Raw genomic sequence first — 16,412 nt, 5'->3', positions numbered from 1 at the left:
CACTTAACCACTACACCAAACTGGCTCTCTTTCTTTGTATCTCTCCCATGGGATCCAAGGAACTGGGCAAGGGAAGCTCTGGTTCTTTCCCTCCCCTCTCAGGGGATGAGGAGGGGGAAGAGCCTCAGTTAATAGAAGGAAGAGAGGCTTCGCTCAGTAGCTGTGCTGTGCGATTGAGAGAGCCTGGCAAAGCAAGCTCTCCCTCCCCCTCCCCCCCACTTTGCTCCCCAAGGGAGGAACCTTAGCTGATGGGAGAAAATATAGGTTTTGCTCTGTAGCTCCCGTGCGATTGAAAAATCCTGGCAAAGCAAGCTGTGATGCAGAGGGAAGCAAGAGAGAGCGAGAAAGAAGCAGATGACAACCAGTTGCTCGGGGGGAGAGGGTGATAGGAGCCGTCTGGGGGCCTGATTTGGCCCCTGGCCACATGTCTGACACCCCTGTTCTAGACTGTCATTCTCCACCTCTCCATTCTCCCACAACAACAACACCATGAGGTAGGCCAAGCTGAGAGCCCAAGATCATCCAGCGAGCACCCACAGTAGAAGGGAGGATTCACCGACTTATTAAGCGAGGTCTCAAAGGGATCAATATTCACTAAGCTCGACCTTCGAGATGCCTACTTCAGAGTAAGGATCAAGGAGGGGGACGAATGGAAAACCGCATTCAACACCCCGCTGGGGCAGTTCGAGTACCTAGTAATGCCGTTCAGACTTCAAGGGGCCCCGGGGGTGTTCATGAACTTTATTAACGATGTGCTGAGGAAATACCTGTATCGGGGGGAGGTGTACCTGGATGACATCATTATCTATTCCAAGGACCTACCCTCTCACGTGAAATTGGTCCAAACAAACAAATTTTACGCCAAACTGTCTAAATGCGAGTTCCATCAAAAAGAATTGGACTACCTGGGATTCCGGGTGTCAGGCAAGGGACTAGCCATGGATCCGGCCGAAATATAGGCGGTACTAGACTGGGAACCCCCGAGGACACGTAGACAGCTCCAATCTTTCCTCGGGTTCGCAAATTTCTATAGGTCATTCATTCAGGGGTTCGCCAAGGTGGCCCTACCGTTAACCGACCTCCTACAGACTAAGGGGAAGGGCCCCGAGGTGAAAAAACCCGGGGCCAAACTAACATGGACTAGGCAGTGCCAGGAGGCATTCGACACGCTAGAGCATCTATTCACCAGCGAGCCGGTGCTGGTGCACCCAAATGAACTTAAACCCTTCGTGGTCCAGTGCGACGCCTCCGACACGGCCGTAGGAGCAATATTAATGCAGAAGGATGGGGAGGGTCGCCTGAGGCCATGCGCCTACATGTCGCACAAATTTTCAAACGAGCAGCGAAATTGGTCGGTGTGGGACAAAGAGGCCCTAAAAACCTGGCGATTGTGGCTGGAGGGCGCAAGAGTCCCGTTTGAAATCTGGACAGATCACAAAAACTTAGAAGCCCTCACGGGGTGCCGAAAATTGACTGGGAAACAAATCCAGTGGGCGGGGTTCTTCTCCAAGTTTGACTTCACGCTACGGCACATCCCCGGTTCAAAGAACCTTTTGGCTGATGCCCTTTCGAGGCTCCCCCAACACGAGAGTGAACGGGAGGAGGTCATAGACTCCCTGGTGCCCCCCGAGGCCATGGCGGGAGCGGTACAAACCAGGTCTAAAGTTGCTGCCCAAAAGAAAGTCCCTTGGGGGGGGGGACAAACTGAAAACCGAAGCAGAGGCAGAAGGGGAAAACTGGCCAGCTGAGCTGGAAAAGGGGGAGGAAGGTTTCTGGTACCACGAGGGAAAACTTTATGTCCCGAAATCACTAAGGGTGGAAGTACTGCAGCATTGCCACACTAATAACCTGGCCGGACACTTCGGCTACGTAAAGACCCTCCACCTAGTCCACCGGCAATTCTGGTGGCCTAAGATGAAAAAGGACATTTTTGAGTTCATTCAAACGTGCCCCACTTGCCTTATGGCAAAAAGAAGGGGGGGAAGGTACTGGGACTGCTACAACCGCTCCCCACCGCAGAGCGGCTGTGGTCGGTAGTGTCAATGGACTTTATAGTGGAGCTGCCACCATCTCGCGGCCGGACAGTGATATTGGTAGTGGTGGACACTTTTTCCAAACAGGCTCATTTCATCCCCTGCCGAAAGCTCCCCACCGCGAAGGAACTGGCCCACCTATTCTGATAGCTGAGACAGCTGGAGAAATTGCTGAGAATTTCTGAGTTTTGAAGGACTTCATTCTAAGGACTTCATTCTAAGGTTTGTGGGGCTGCCTAAAATTCTAAGGTGTGATAGCTGGGGAACTGCTCTTTGTTTGGTTGACTGCTCTTTGTTTGGTTGACTGGCCTAAGGGTGAAAGAGATTAAGAGTGATTGCTGCTGATTGCTGAGGAGTGCTTCTGCTCCACCCTCTTTGCATTTTAAGCTGCGCCTTGCCAAAGAAGGGGAGCCACTTAAACAAACAGCATTTAAAGAGGACTGTATATTTTAATATATATATATATATCATGAAGATAGAATGCCAGCAGGGGGTTGGGGGCTTTCCAGTGTTTTGCACTGAGTGTCACATGTATGACTATCTGCCCAAAGGACAGAAGTCTTGGGTGTGTGCTCGATGCAAGGAGCTCCTGGTCCTCAGGGAACGAGTTCATACCCTTGAGGCTGAGGTGACTGACCTGGAGAAGCAGAGACGGTCAGTTAGGCACTTGGGGAAGACTCTCGGGGGCGTATTAGATGAGCCCCGCTCTGAACGTAGCAGCCCCGTTGCTGCCAGAGAGCGAGAGGGTCGAGAGGGAACAGGGCACCGTGCTGAGGACAAGGGGAATGCGCCCTCAGAAGGGACCTCTTCTTCAGTTGGTGAGCGGGAATCCTTTCGCGCCAAGGAACCATCCCTGAGCAGGGGGAGAGGGGGGGGGGGTTGGTAGTTGGTGATTCGATCCTTAGGCAAGTAGACAGCTGGGTGGCGAAACCGCATACTGACCGTATGGTGACTTGCCTGCCTGGTGCGAAGGTAGCGGACATTACGCATGTAGTAGATAGACTGATAGACAGTGCTGGGGAGGAGCCTGTGGTCGTGGTGCATGTTGGCACCAACGATGTGGGGAAATGCAGTCGTGAGGTCCTGGAGGAAAAATTTAGGCTGCTAGGCGGGAGACTTAAGGCCAGGACCTCCAAGGTAGCCTTCTCGGAAGTGCTACCTGTTCCACGTGCAGGGCAGGAGAGACAGGCACAAATTAGAAGTCTCAATGTGTGGATGAGACGATGGTGTAAGGAGGAAGGGTTTAAATTTGTTAGGCACTGGGATGCTTTCTGGAACAAGCGGGAGCTGTACAAAAGAGACGGTCTCCACTTGTCCCCGGATGGAACCAGGCTGCTGGCGCTTAAAATCAAAAAGGTGGCAGAGCAGTTTTTAAACTAAATCTTGGGGGAAAGCCGACAGGAGATGAAATGTCTCTGGTTCGGGAGGACTCGTCTCAAAGAGATGAAGGGTTAGCTGCTATTTTTCTACCAGGTAACAGACCAGAGTTGTCCACTGTGAAGGCGACAAACAATATGGACTGTCTGCCAGAGTCTCGAGGTGGCAGGAGGAAGGTGGTGGGCCTAGCTCGCCTGGGAAATTATAGATGTTTGTATGCAAATGCTAGAAGTGTTCGAAGTAAAATTGGTGAATTGGAATGTTTAGTGTTGGGAGAAAACATAGACATTGTGGGAATTTCAGAAACTTGGTGGAATGAGGAGAATCAGTGGGACACGGTGATTCCTGGATATAAGCTATATCGGAAGGATAGGGAGGGAAGGGTTGGAGGTGGGGTGGCTCTGTATGTCAGAGAGGATATACGGTCCAGTAAGACTGAGGTCAGAGAATTAGATTCACTTTTAGAAATGCTTTGGGTTGAAATAGAGGGCCCAAAAGGAAATTTAACTATGGGAGTTTGTTATCGCCCACCAAATCAAAAGAGAGAGGACAATTATAATATGATGGAAGGCTTAAAGATAGCGGCTAAACGTAAAAACTGTGTCGTAATAGGTGATTTTAACTACCCGCAGATTGATTGGGTCAATATGTGTTCTGGTCGAGAGAAAGAGATTGAGTTTCTTGATGCTCTCAATGACTGTGCTATGGAGCAGATGGTCTCAGAACCTACCAGGGGTGGGGCGATCCTGGATTTGGTCCTAAGTAATGCCCAAGACTTGGTGAGAGATGTAAAAGTGATTGCGCCACTTGGGAGCAGTGACCATAACGTTATTGATTTCACCGTTTGTATAAATAGGGAGTTGTCCAAAAAGACCGCCACAACCACGTTTAACTTTAAAAGGGGTAAATACACTGAGATGAGGAGGCATGTGAGGAGGAAACTGAAAGGAAAGGTACATACGGTCAAAACCCTTGGGGAAGCTTGGACGTTATTTAAAACTATAATCCTAGAAGCTCAGATAAAATACATACCACAAGTGAGGAAAGGCACAAACAGGCATAAGAAAAGGCCTGCATGGTTAACAAACAAAGTAATGGAAGCTGTAAAAGGTAAGAAGGACTCCTTTAAGCGGTGGAAAACCAGTCCAAGTGAGATTAGTAAAAGGGAACACAGGCTGTGGCAAATCAAATGCAAGACTGTGATCAGGCAGGCAAAAAGGGACTATGAGGAGCATATTGCAAAAAACATAAAGACCAACAATAAAACTTTCTTCAAATATATTAGAAGTAGGAAACCAGCCAGGGAGGCAGTGGGGCCCTTGGATGACCATGGGGTAAAAGGATTACTGAAGGAGGATAGGGAAATGGCTGAGAAGCTAAATGAATTTTTTGCCTCCGTCTTCACTGTGGAAGACGAGAACTTTTTGCCTGCCCCAGAACCACTAATTTTGGAAGGGGTGTTGAAAGACCTGAGTCAGATTGAGGTGACAAAAGAGGAGGTCCTACAACTGATAGACAAATTAAAAACTAATAAGTCACCGGGCCCGGATGGCATACATCCGAGAGTTCTGAAAGAACTAAAAGTTGAACTTGTGGATCTTCTAACAAAAATCTGTAATCTTTCATTGAAATCTGCCTCCGTTCCTGAGGACTGGAAGGTAGCAAATGTCACCCCCATCTTTAAAAAGGGTTCCAGAGGAGATCCGGGAAATTACAGGCCAGTCAGTCTGACTTCAATACTGGGAAAGTTGGTAGAAACCATTATCAAGGACAGAATGAGTAGGCACATTGATGAACACGGGTTATTGAGGAAGACTCAGCATGGGTTCTGCAAGGGAAGATCTTGCCTCACTAGCCTGTTACATTTCTTTGAGGGGGTGAACAAACATGTGGACAAAGGCGACCCGATAGATGTTGTTTACCTTGACTTCCAGAAAGCTTTTGATAAAGTTCCGCATCAAAGGCTCCTTAGAAAACTTGAGAGTCATGGAATAAAAGGACAGGTCCTCTTGTGGATCAAAAACTGGCTTAGTAATAGGAAGCAGAGAGTCAGTATAAATGGGCAGTCTTCACAGTGGAGGACGGTAAGCAGTGGGGTGCCGCAGGGCTCGGTATTGGGTCCCATGCTCTTTAACTTGTTCATAAATGATTTAGAGTTGGGAGTGGCCAACTTTGCGGATGACACTAAATTGTTCAGGGTGGTGAGAACCAGAGAGGATTGTGAGGAACTCCAAAGGGATCTGTTGAGGCTGGGTGAGTGGGCGTCAACGTGGCAGATGCGGTTCAATGTGGCCAAGTGCAAAGTAATGCACATTGGGGCCAAGAATCTCAGCTACAAATACAAGTTGATGGGGTGTGAACTGGCAGAGACTGACCAAGAGAGAGATCTTGGGGTCATGGTAGATAACTCACTGAAAATGTCAAGACAGTGTGCGTCTGCAATAAAAAAGGCCAATGCCATGCTGGGAATTATTAGGAAGGGAATTGAAAATAAATCAGCCAGTATCATAATGCCCCTGTATAAATCGATGGTGCGGTCTCATTTGGAGTACTGTGTGCAGTTCTGGTCGCCGCACCTCAAAAAGGATATTATAGCATTGGAGAAAGTCCAGAGAAGGGCAACTAGAATGATTAAAGGGCTGGAGCACTTTCCCTATGAAGAAAGGTTGAAACGCTTGGGGCTCTTTAGCTTGGAGAAACGTCGACTGCGGGGTGACATGATAGAGGTTTACAAGATAATGCATGGGATGGAGAAAGTAGAGAAAGAAGTCCTTTTCTCCCTTTCTCACAATACAAGAACTCGTGGGCATTCGATGAAATTGCTGAGCAGAAAGGTTAAAACAGATAAAAGGAAGTACTTCTTCTCCCAAAGGGTGATTAACATGTGGAATTCACTGCCACAGGAGGTGGTGGCGGCCACAAGTATAGCCACCTTCAAGAGGGGTTTAGATAAAAATATGGAGCACAGGTCCATCAGTGGCTATTAGCCACAGTGTATGTGTGTATATAAAAATTTTTGCCACTGTGTGACACAGAGTGTTGGACTTGATGGGCCGTTGGCCTGATCCAACATGGCTTCTCTTATGTTCTTATGTTCCTTCACGTGTTCCGGGCCCACTCGTTCCCCGACAAGGTCATTAGTGACTGCGGGCCACAATTCGTTGCCAATTTCTGGTGGGAGTTCTGCAAATTGACTGGCATGGAACAGGGGCTAAGCTCCGCCTATCACCCCCAAACGGACGGTCAAAGCAAGAGGGTGAATGGGCTTCTGGAGCAGTATCTGCACTGCTATATAAACTTTCAACAATCCAACTGGGTAGACCTTCTACCCTTTGCCGAGTATGGCTACAACAATAGTCTCCACAGCTCAATAAAAGTCTCCCCGTTCCAGGCCGTAAACGGCTATGAGGGAAAGCCCTTCCCCTCCCTCCCGGGGGGGGACAATCCACCCCTGTCCCCCAAATGTCACCAATGGTGGGGAAACCTACAGAAATCCTGGAAGGTGATCCAGGAAAACCTGGATGAGGCGAAAAAGGACTACAAAGCTCAATTTGACAAAAAACACAGCCCAGGGTGGACTTCAAAGTGGGGGAGACAGTCTTCCTCTCTACCAAGAATCTGCCACTGCCACAGACCTCCCAGAAGCTTGCCTACCTGTTTTTGGGGCCATTTAGAATAAAGAGAGTGATCAATAAAGTGACTGTAGAATTGGACCTACCCAAGCTGTTCAGTAAAATACACCCTGTTTTCCATTGCAGTCTTATCCGTCGTGATCCGGGTGGGTCGAAGTGGAATCCTCGGAGCCCCGAACCGGAACCTATTCTGGTGAAGGGCCAGAAACATCACAAAGTGAAGCAGATTCTGGATTCTAAGCTGCAAAGGGGGGGTTTGCATTACTTAGTCTGCTGGCGCCATTTCCTGCCTAGCTGTGACGAGTGGGTGAAATCCTCTGACCTAAACGCCCCTCAGTTGCTAAAGCAATTTTACCTACTGCACCCAGACAAGCCTCGAGCAAGAGCTTAAGAGGGGCAGTATGTCAGCTTGTATTTATTTATTTATTTATTACTTTGCATTTATATCCCGCCCTCTCCGCAAGCGGACTCAGGGCGGCTTACAGTATGCCTTGAAGTTTGCTTTATTATTTGAAATGTTTATTTACTGCTAACCCTACAACTCCTTGCTTTACTAACACCAGTGTCACAAGAGAATGTGAAAAGTGGACAGGAGGGGTAACTAAGGTGCCAAAGGTCTTTGAAGTGCAAAACATCTAGCTAGTTCTCAGGCGCCTGCCGGAGCCGAGCAAGGCCACAGCAGGGGAGGAGAGACAGGCTGTGCATGTGGGAGATAACAGATATGTGAACTGGTTACTTTCAGCGGAAGGCCCCAGCTTTATTATGAGAAGTGATTTAAAACCCTTATGCTTTGATGTGCGTCCATAAATGCCTATGTTTGTACCCATTTCGCTATTAGTATCAATGAACCTGCGTAGAGAATAGCATTGCTGTAATCAATAAATGGAAACTTAGTTTTGAACAAAGACAAGTCTGTTCCTTCTTGAAATTTCAATGCCCCTTCGCTGACAATGATGGCAGGGCTGCAGAGCAATCCTGAGAGTTTGGAGTCTGGAAATTTGTCAGGTGGAGAGGGCTGGCTGGCAGGTCCACAAGATAAGTGAGTCAAAGGAACTTTGTGTTTAATCCCTGTTACCTTAGTGAACCCACACTATAGTTCAAGCACTATTGGATTTGGGGTAGAATAGGGACTTGATTAACCCCATCCTCATTACCAGGCTTGGGCTGGGGCTAGTTGAACTCAAAGAGATGATAAGGTTCAAGCAAATCGACCTTATGAAGGGGGTCCAGAGTTCTCACAAAATGGAGTTAATACCCATGGGGATGGGGTGTCACTGAGAGAGGACTTTTGTATTTAGCCCTACACCAGATTCCCAATGCTGGGGGTCCGATGGATCATGACTCCTACATACAATGGAGTGAGGGACAGTTAACCTTCCTAGATGACCGGTGCTCAGGACACCAGTAGAATCCCTACACCCCCTCCAACACCAGCAATAGCTTGCTTAGCATAGGGGGAGGAGGAGACCCCCCTGGAGCATAGGAGGTTGTCCACACCAGGCCACTGACTGTGCAGCTGAACTAACCCCTGGGGAAGTCCTCCCACAAGGCAAGATGTACTCTATGATTCCACCTGAATTAGCTGAGCTACACAAGTTTATAGACAAGAACCTGGCCAGAGGTTTTATATGGCTATATGCCTTGTTCTGGTCTTGTTCTGGTCTCGACATCCAATGCCTACCCTCTTCCATTGCTCAAAGTCCTACTGGGGAGTTTGCAAAGGGAGAAATCTTTACCAAACCAGACTTAAGAGATGATATTTCTGAGTCTGTATTAAGGAAGGGGATGAATGGAAAACAGCCTTCAATGCCCTGTTAGGGCAGTTGGAATACCTGGTGATGCTGCTTGATCTCCAAGGGGCCCCAGGAGCTTTCTTGAATTGATCAACAAGGTCCTGTACAAATTCCTATACAAAGGGGCGGTTGTTTACCTTGACAACATCCTTATTTTCTCCAGTGACATGCATGTAAAGCTGGTGAGGGAGGTGTTGAAAACTGTACAAAAATCTACTGCATGCTAAGCTAAGTGCAAATTCCTCAAAGTCCCATGAGGGACTGAGGATGGATCCAATGAAAGGTTTGGAATGTGAAGCTGGGAACCCCCTAAGATCAGACGGCAGCTCCAGTTGTTTCTCAGCTTTGCCAATTTTTTTTTATGTTTTTTAAGTTTATTTATGATGGAAAGCATTTCCAAACATTTAAAATCATGAAAAGAACATACAGTACATATGGAACATAAGTATAGTATATCTGTGCATAATAGTAGCCAGTTGATCTAAGCAAAATAATACGCTATACAAATACAACTTCCTGTGAAGAACTGCTATGTAGCAAGCAAAGTGGTATGAGTTTTATAATTCTTGCCAGCGTTCATAACCTACAGATGAAGAAGGCATACAGCCTTGCACCATCCCAAGCCTAGGAAAAAATATAAAGAGGACAAAATGCAAGAAAATCAGAAGAAGGTTGATGAGTAGAGAATTATAGAAAGATAAGTTATTGGTAAGTCATGTTGATTGCTAAAATGTAAATGTAAAATGTAGTGTATTATGCTGGACCATGTTTGTCAGGCAGAATTTGCCATTTTAGTCTGCTCTGTAATTTTAGTTTTTGTATATCTTAACTGGCTTTCAACTGTTGTCTTTTATGATGTACCACGCCCTGAGCCTGTTCTGTGGGAAGGGCATGCTAAAAATCGAATAAAATAAAAATAAATAAAAATGAAAACCATTTTTCAGAAAAAGAAGTAGTTCTGGGATATATTTTGGATAGAGTCAATCTGTGATTTTCTCAATAATGAGTTGATCCCATACTTTTTCAAACCAGAGAGATATTGATGGAGCGATGTCAGATTTCCAGAGTGATGCAATAGTGGTATTTGCCACTATTAACAAGCTGTTGCCCTCTCATGGATTGCTGCCTTGATGTGGCGAGAGGGCTTGCGCAGTTCAATAAGGCTGTGGGCTATGCCATGCAGGGTCACCCAAGATGGACAGGCCACAGCTGAGAACCCAGACAAAATGTGATCCACTGGAGAAGGAAATGGCAAACCACTCCAGTATCCTTGCCAAGAAAACCCCATGGACAGTAACAAAAGGCTAAAAGATATGGCTCTGGAAGATGAGCCCCTCAGGTCAGAAGATGCCCAATATACTACTGGGGAAGAGTGGAGGACAAGTCCAAGTAACCACAGAAAGAGTGAAGTGGATGGCCCAAAGCCGAAAGGACGCTCAGTTGTGGATGGGTCGGATGGTGAAAGGAAAGTCCGATGCTGCAAAGAACAATACTTTGGAACGTGGAATGTAAGATCTATGAATCAAGGTAAGCTGGATGTAGTCAAACAAGAGATGGCAAAACCAAACATTGACATCTTGGGAATCAGTGAACTAAAATGGATGGGAAAGGGTGAATTTAACTCAATGGATCACTTGGCCTTGGAGAACAAAATGAAGTCGGGCAAAGGCTAATAGAGTTTTGTCAAGAGAACAAACTGGTCATAGCGAACACCCTCTTCCAACAACCTAAAAGGCATGGACATCACCTGATGGGCAATACAGAAATCAGCCTGATTATATACTCTGCAATCAAAGATGGAGAAGCTCCTTACAGTCAGCAGAAAGAAGACCTGGAGCTTCTCAGATCATGAGCTACTCATTGCAAAATTCAGGCTTAAACTGAAGAAAACTGGGAAGCCATTAGGCCATTCAGGTTTGACCTTAATCACATCCCTTATGAATTTACAGTGGAGATGAAGAATAGGTTTAAGGAACTAGAGTTGATAAACAATGATTTATTAAAATACACCTCTTCCAACAACCTAAAAGGCATGGACATCACCTGATGGGCAATACAGAAATCAGCCTGATTATATACTCTGCAATCAAAGATGGAGAAGCTCCTTACAGTCAGCAGAAAGAAGACCTGGAGCAATACAGAAATCAGCCTGATTATATACTCTGCAATCAAAGATGGAGAAGCTCCTTACAGTCAGCAGAAAGAAGACCTGGAGCTTCTCAGATCATGAGCTACTCATTGCAAAATTCAGGCTTAAACTGAAGAAAACTGGGAAGCCATTAGGCCATTCAGGTTTGACCTTAATCACATCCCTTATGAATTTACAGTGGAGATGAAGAATAGGTTTAAGGAACTAGAGTTGATAGAGTGAAGAATCTTGAGAGTCCCATGGACTGCAAGATCAAATCAGTCAGTCCTAAGGGAAATCAACCCAGACTGTTCACTGGAAGGTCAGATGCTGAAGCTGAAGCTCAAATACTCTGGCCACCAAATGAGAAGGGAGCACTCACTGGAGACGATCCTGATGCTGGGAAAGCCAGAAGGCAAAAGAAGAAGGGGATGACAAAAGATGAGATGGCTGGACAGCGTTACTGAATTTGACAACAAACATGAATTGGACAACAAACATGAATTGGACAACAAACGAATTTGACAACAAACATGAATTTGAGCAGACTTTGGAGGATGATGGAAGACGGGAGGGCCTGGTGTGACTTTGTCCATGGGGTCGCAAAGAGTCGGACTTCTGTGCGACTAAGCAACAACAAACAAGCTGTTGATCAGATAATGTCGAGGTTAGGAGTCCATATGTCTTGCCCGTAGTTCAGAAAAATAAGCTCAGGTGAAAGAAATATTATAGCCTGATATGAGATTGATATGTTCAAGTGCTCTTCTCCAAAAGAACTCAATGTGAGGATATTGCCACCAGCAGTGAGCAAAAACAGAAGATTGTAAACATTTACCTTGAAGTTTCCTTCTTGGGGGTTCTGGAATGAGATGGTCATCACTAGTGGGAATAGGCTCCTCCTCCAAAACAGAGTTGGTCCGCCAATCAATCCATGGTGGGGGAGTGGTCTATTCCCTGTTGTAACCAAGCCATACTCCCCCTAATATTGTCCCTAAGTGGGAAACTCTAGCCATATAAGAACCAACAGTCTCCAAAACCACAAAGTGATAAACAATGATTTATTAAAATACACCTCTGCGTCACCACTCAGAACACCCTTTAAAAAACAAGATACAACTGACATTTCTGAATTTTCAACATTCAAGATAGAAATTCCAGTTAACACATAACCTCAAATAAGCAATTAGATCAATCAGTAGGGTGGGCTGGACCATCCCACTTCATGGTAAGTGCTTACAATCTTCCATTCTCCAGTGGTTCCTGGTAGTGGGACGGTCCTCACAAGTGGGACATACAAAAGCAATTTGTTCCCTCCAGGGCGGGAACCACTTTCTAGCCAACTGCCTGTTGTAGCACTCTATGGCCAAATGCTGCTTCTGATGAAGCCCACCTGTCTACCTTTTAATGCCTTGTGAACGTTTGTACTGACTTCCGGGTGGCAGCTTTACAAATCTTCTTTACAGATGGGGGAATGAGTTAGGGAATGGGATTCCTCCCCGTGGATCCAGTCTTTAAGCCAGGTAGGCCTCTGAAATACATTCCCTCAATCATCTTCTCAACATGGTAGAGGATATTGTGTGTCCCAATGAAGAGAAATTAAAGGATGGAAACAGAGAATCCAATACTCAAAAAGATTTGCTACTGTCATTATAGAAACTTAATGCCTGTCAAACATCTAAACAATGCCACTCCTTTTCCTTCTCATGTTGGGGATTAGGACAACAGGAGGGGAACACAATTTTTTGTTCTCTGTGAAAGGCCGAATTAACCTTGGGAATGAAAGGCCTTAATACCACTCTGTCTGAATGGAAAATACACAACTCCTTGTCCACAGATAAGGTCTTTGACATTCTCTGCAGTGATGTTATTCCCACCAAGTCTTGAGTGCCAATAGCTTATCCCTACCAAGACTTGAGTGCCAATAGCTTATCCCCACCAAGACTTGAGTGCCCATATCTTGAGGCTACATGTGGTTTCGAAGAGGGCCTTGCAAAGAGCGGATAGGACAAGTTCCGAACCTATAAACAATGAAGACCCTCTCAGAAAACGTCTAACATGTGGTTGTGTGGTTAGTGACCCCCCCCCTTTCTTAGCCTCCTGTAAGTGGAAATTGCTGCTGCCTTCTGTTGCAGCCCTTCCTATAAGAATAACAGGATACAACAGACTGAAACCTTTAGAAGGTCCCAACCCCAATCCATGCACCACCCAGTAAACACTTTCCAGGTGTTACTATACACCCTGTTAGTGGAACGTTTTCTAGAAGCCAACATAGTGTTAACAACATTCTGTGCATAACCCAAACTTTCTAGTTGCCCCAACCTCAATCAGATAGTTTGAGCATTTCTGGTTGAGGATGACATGTGGTGCCCTGCCGCAGGAGATTTCCATTTACTGGCAGATGCCATGGTGCCACCTTTGAGAGTCTCATTAGGTCTTGAAACCAACCCTGACTTGGCCAGATGGGATTGAGTGCCAATAGCTTGAGGCTACATATAGGTTCGAAGAGGGCCTTGCAAAGAGCGGATAGGACAAGTTCTGAACCTATAAACAGGAACAAGGCAATTTTTTTTAGTTCATCTTTGAACTTATTTGGTGCCTCACTGTCTGCTGATGTCAATCTGGAGCGCCAGGAATACAGCGATCCTGTGGTAGATGCCTGTATCGTCCAAGCAGAGCCCTCAAAGTACTTCCTTAAAGCTTGCTCCACCCTGCGGTCGCAGGCTTTCCTGCACAGGCCATCTGCATCCATAGATAACACCAGACTAGCTGTTAACTGGGTCATCTACCACTGGAAGCTTCAGCCACTTAGTGGCTTTTGGGATCAAGCCATATAATTTTGCAAACAGAGAAGCGCTTGCTTTTGGTTTTGCAGAGCGCTCCCACTCAGCTTTAACAATGCTGGAAAAGGAAGCAGGCAGAGGAATCTGTTTGAGGAACTCCCTTTTGGGGTATCATTTTTCCTGAACCGCAGGGAGGTCAGGGTCCAACTCCTTTTTTTCCTTAGAAGTGAGAGTAAATTAAAGTTCCCTAAGCACCCTTGGCACCAGTTTGGCATAATATTCCATGGAGCCTAATCTGGACTGCACCACTGGAGCAGTTTCCTCCTCCCCTTCTTCTTTCTCTAACTCTTGATTAGAGGAGTCACGCCTCTTCCTCCAGAGAACTGTCAATCAGGTAGTCCAAGATTTGCTCTCATTTTCTTGGGGTCAGAAGCAACCAAGGAGAGATTAGAGCCTTCTGTCTTCCTATCACTTTGACTGGCCCTCTCTTGTGTGTGTGCCTTGGGGTTCTTGGGCTGGAGGGCTGTGCCTCCCAGTTCTTGTATCAGTTTGCCTTTAAGCCACTGCAGTAAGTTGGACTTGGCATCCTCCCCAGAGAGATCTGGTTCCCTAGAGTCTTGCACAGAGGTAGAACTAGAGGCAATAGTTTCCCTTGCTATTAGTTCCCTGGAAAGTTTTCCTTGCTATTAGTTCCCTGTCTGTCGGCCATCTCAGGAGCCCTGGGCAAACTGAAATCAAAAGGGAAAGCAAGGAGCCAGTCTAATGATGTTTGCAACTAAAAAGGCTGACTCTTATGTTGTCCCTCACAACGGGTGTCTCAGTGCTCTCACCTTATCCAGCCAAGAGAGGTCCTCTGGGACTACAGACCATTTACCTGGGCTCTTAAATCAGGAGGGTGGGGCTCTCATTCTCCCTGATCCTCTGCCCAAAGGTGTAAAACTGAACAGCCAAGCTCCCCAGGGGGGTTCTTTCCCTACCAGTGCGATCCCTCCTGTTATCAACTTCTCCCTCCAGCCACTTGGTCATCTGCCAGCACCTCCCTGATGCCGCGTGGGACTGTCTGGGACTCAACTGCTTCCCCCCCTGAAAGGGGACAGGGGAAGGAAAGTCCCACTCCAGCTGCTGTGGCTCTGCTCTTGTCAGTGCAAAGCCTGACACCAGTGGCTGATTCCTCGGCCTAATGCTGGGGCAGAGTATTTGGGTTTCTCTTTTCCAGCTTGGATCGTTGTGCTCTGCAGCACAGAAGATGTCCTGTTGCCTTAACAGGCCTAGTAAGACTGGAGATCCAACAGGGAATAGACACTCCTCCACCTTGAATGGATTGGAGGACTGACCCTGTTCCGGAGGAGCCTCGTCCTACTTGGGAGGACCGTCCCACCACCAGGACACCCTTTCCAACTGTGTGAAGATGATGTGGGGGATATAAAAGCAAGTTTCTTGGAGTGAAGGTACCACCTGATTAGGATTTTAAAGTATTGTAGTTTCATGTGACTTGAAGCCGAGGTAGCTAAGGTTGAGCTCCAGATTGTAGACCCTTGTTCAGCAGTGAAAACCCTCGAGCAGTCTCTGTCCCAGGGATATTGAGAGGTTATCTGTTTGTTAGCAATCCTGTGCAGTAGTAATTTGTAGATTTGTGGTGTTAATCCTTTGGAGTTAGTATCAGAACCCTCTAATAAGTGTTCAGGATCAGTTGAATTATTGAAGGAAGTTTAATTTGGCAAAACTGAAAATGAAAGAACCAGGGAATTCCCACTTGCAGATGATGATGATAATGAATTGGATTGAATTAATGATCCCATCCTGGCTATGACCAGGCTCTGGGCAATGAACAACAGATAAAATGATCAAAAATTTAAACAATAAAAGTTTCATTTTTGATGGCATTCTGCTAGTTTATGTTCATTTTCGTCAGACCATTGAGCGTATACAGGGGTAGGGGGGTGAGGAACACTTCTGGAGGGAGAATGGGTTGGTAAGAGGCACCAACTGTCACTGTCCTCAATCAAATAGGGAAGATACAGGGGTTGGGTGGGGGCTCTGGGCCCTCCCATGCAGACTTACCAGAGTGGTGGCAGCCAGTAGAGGGCCCTTCCTGGTCCCCTGCTGTGGGACAGTATGTGTGAACTGGCAGATAGCTTATGTGGACTTTATTTGCAAAGCAAGGGTCACTTCCAGGCTTGACAATTGTAACTCCACGCAAGATCCACGCAAACCTCCCCTTGCATCTGGCCTGGAAACTGCAGCTACTGTGGTGGCATGCATGCTGACTGGGATGCCCTTGCGGATGCCTGGCCAGCCTGTGCTCCACCAGCTGCACTGGTTACCAATACAATTCTGAGCCCTTCTCAAGGTGTTGGTATCAACCTTTAAGGCCTTGAGTGGCCAAGGACCAACCTGGCCCCAGCCTGGTGGAATGAGCTCCCCCTAGAGACCAGGGCCCCGCAGGACCTTTTACAGTTCCCAGGGCCTGTAAGATGGGGCTATTCTGCCTGTTCTGGCCCCTCCTGGTCCCTTTTTGCTATTATCATTTATTGTCAACTGTATGGGCTGCAGTCTCTTGAGAAGTGACTGAAGTGGTTACCAGGACACCATGGACACAATACAGTGTGGAAGGATCAGAATTGCCATCCATCTTTTAGGCTAATTGCTGTTAGTTTTAACTGGTTTAT

This window comes from Heteronotia binoei, chromosome 7 (assembly GCF_032191835.1).
Source record: "Heteronotia binoei isolate CCM8104 ecotype False Entrance Well chromosome 7, APGP_CSIRO_Hbin_v1, whole genome shotgun sequence".
NCBI classification, from domain to species: Eukaryota; Metazoa; Chordata; class Lepidosauria; order Squamata; family Gekkonidae; genus Heteronotia; species Heteronotia binoei.
Note: the sequence above shows the minus strand (reverse complement) of the source record.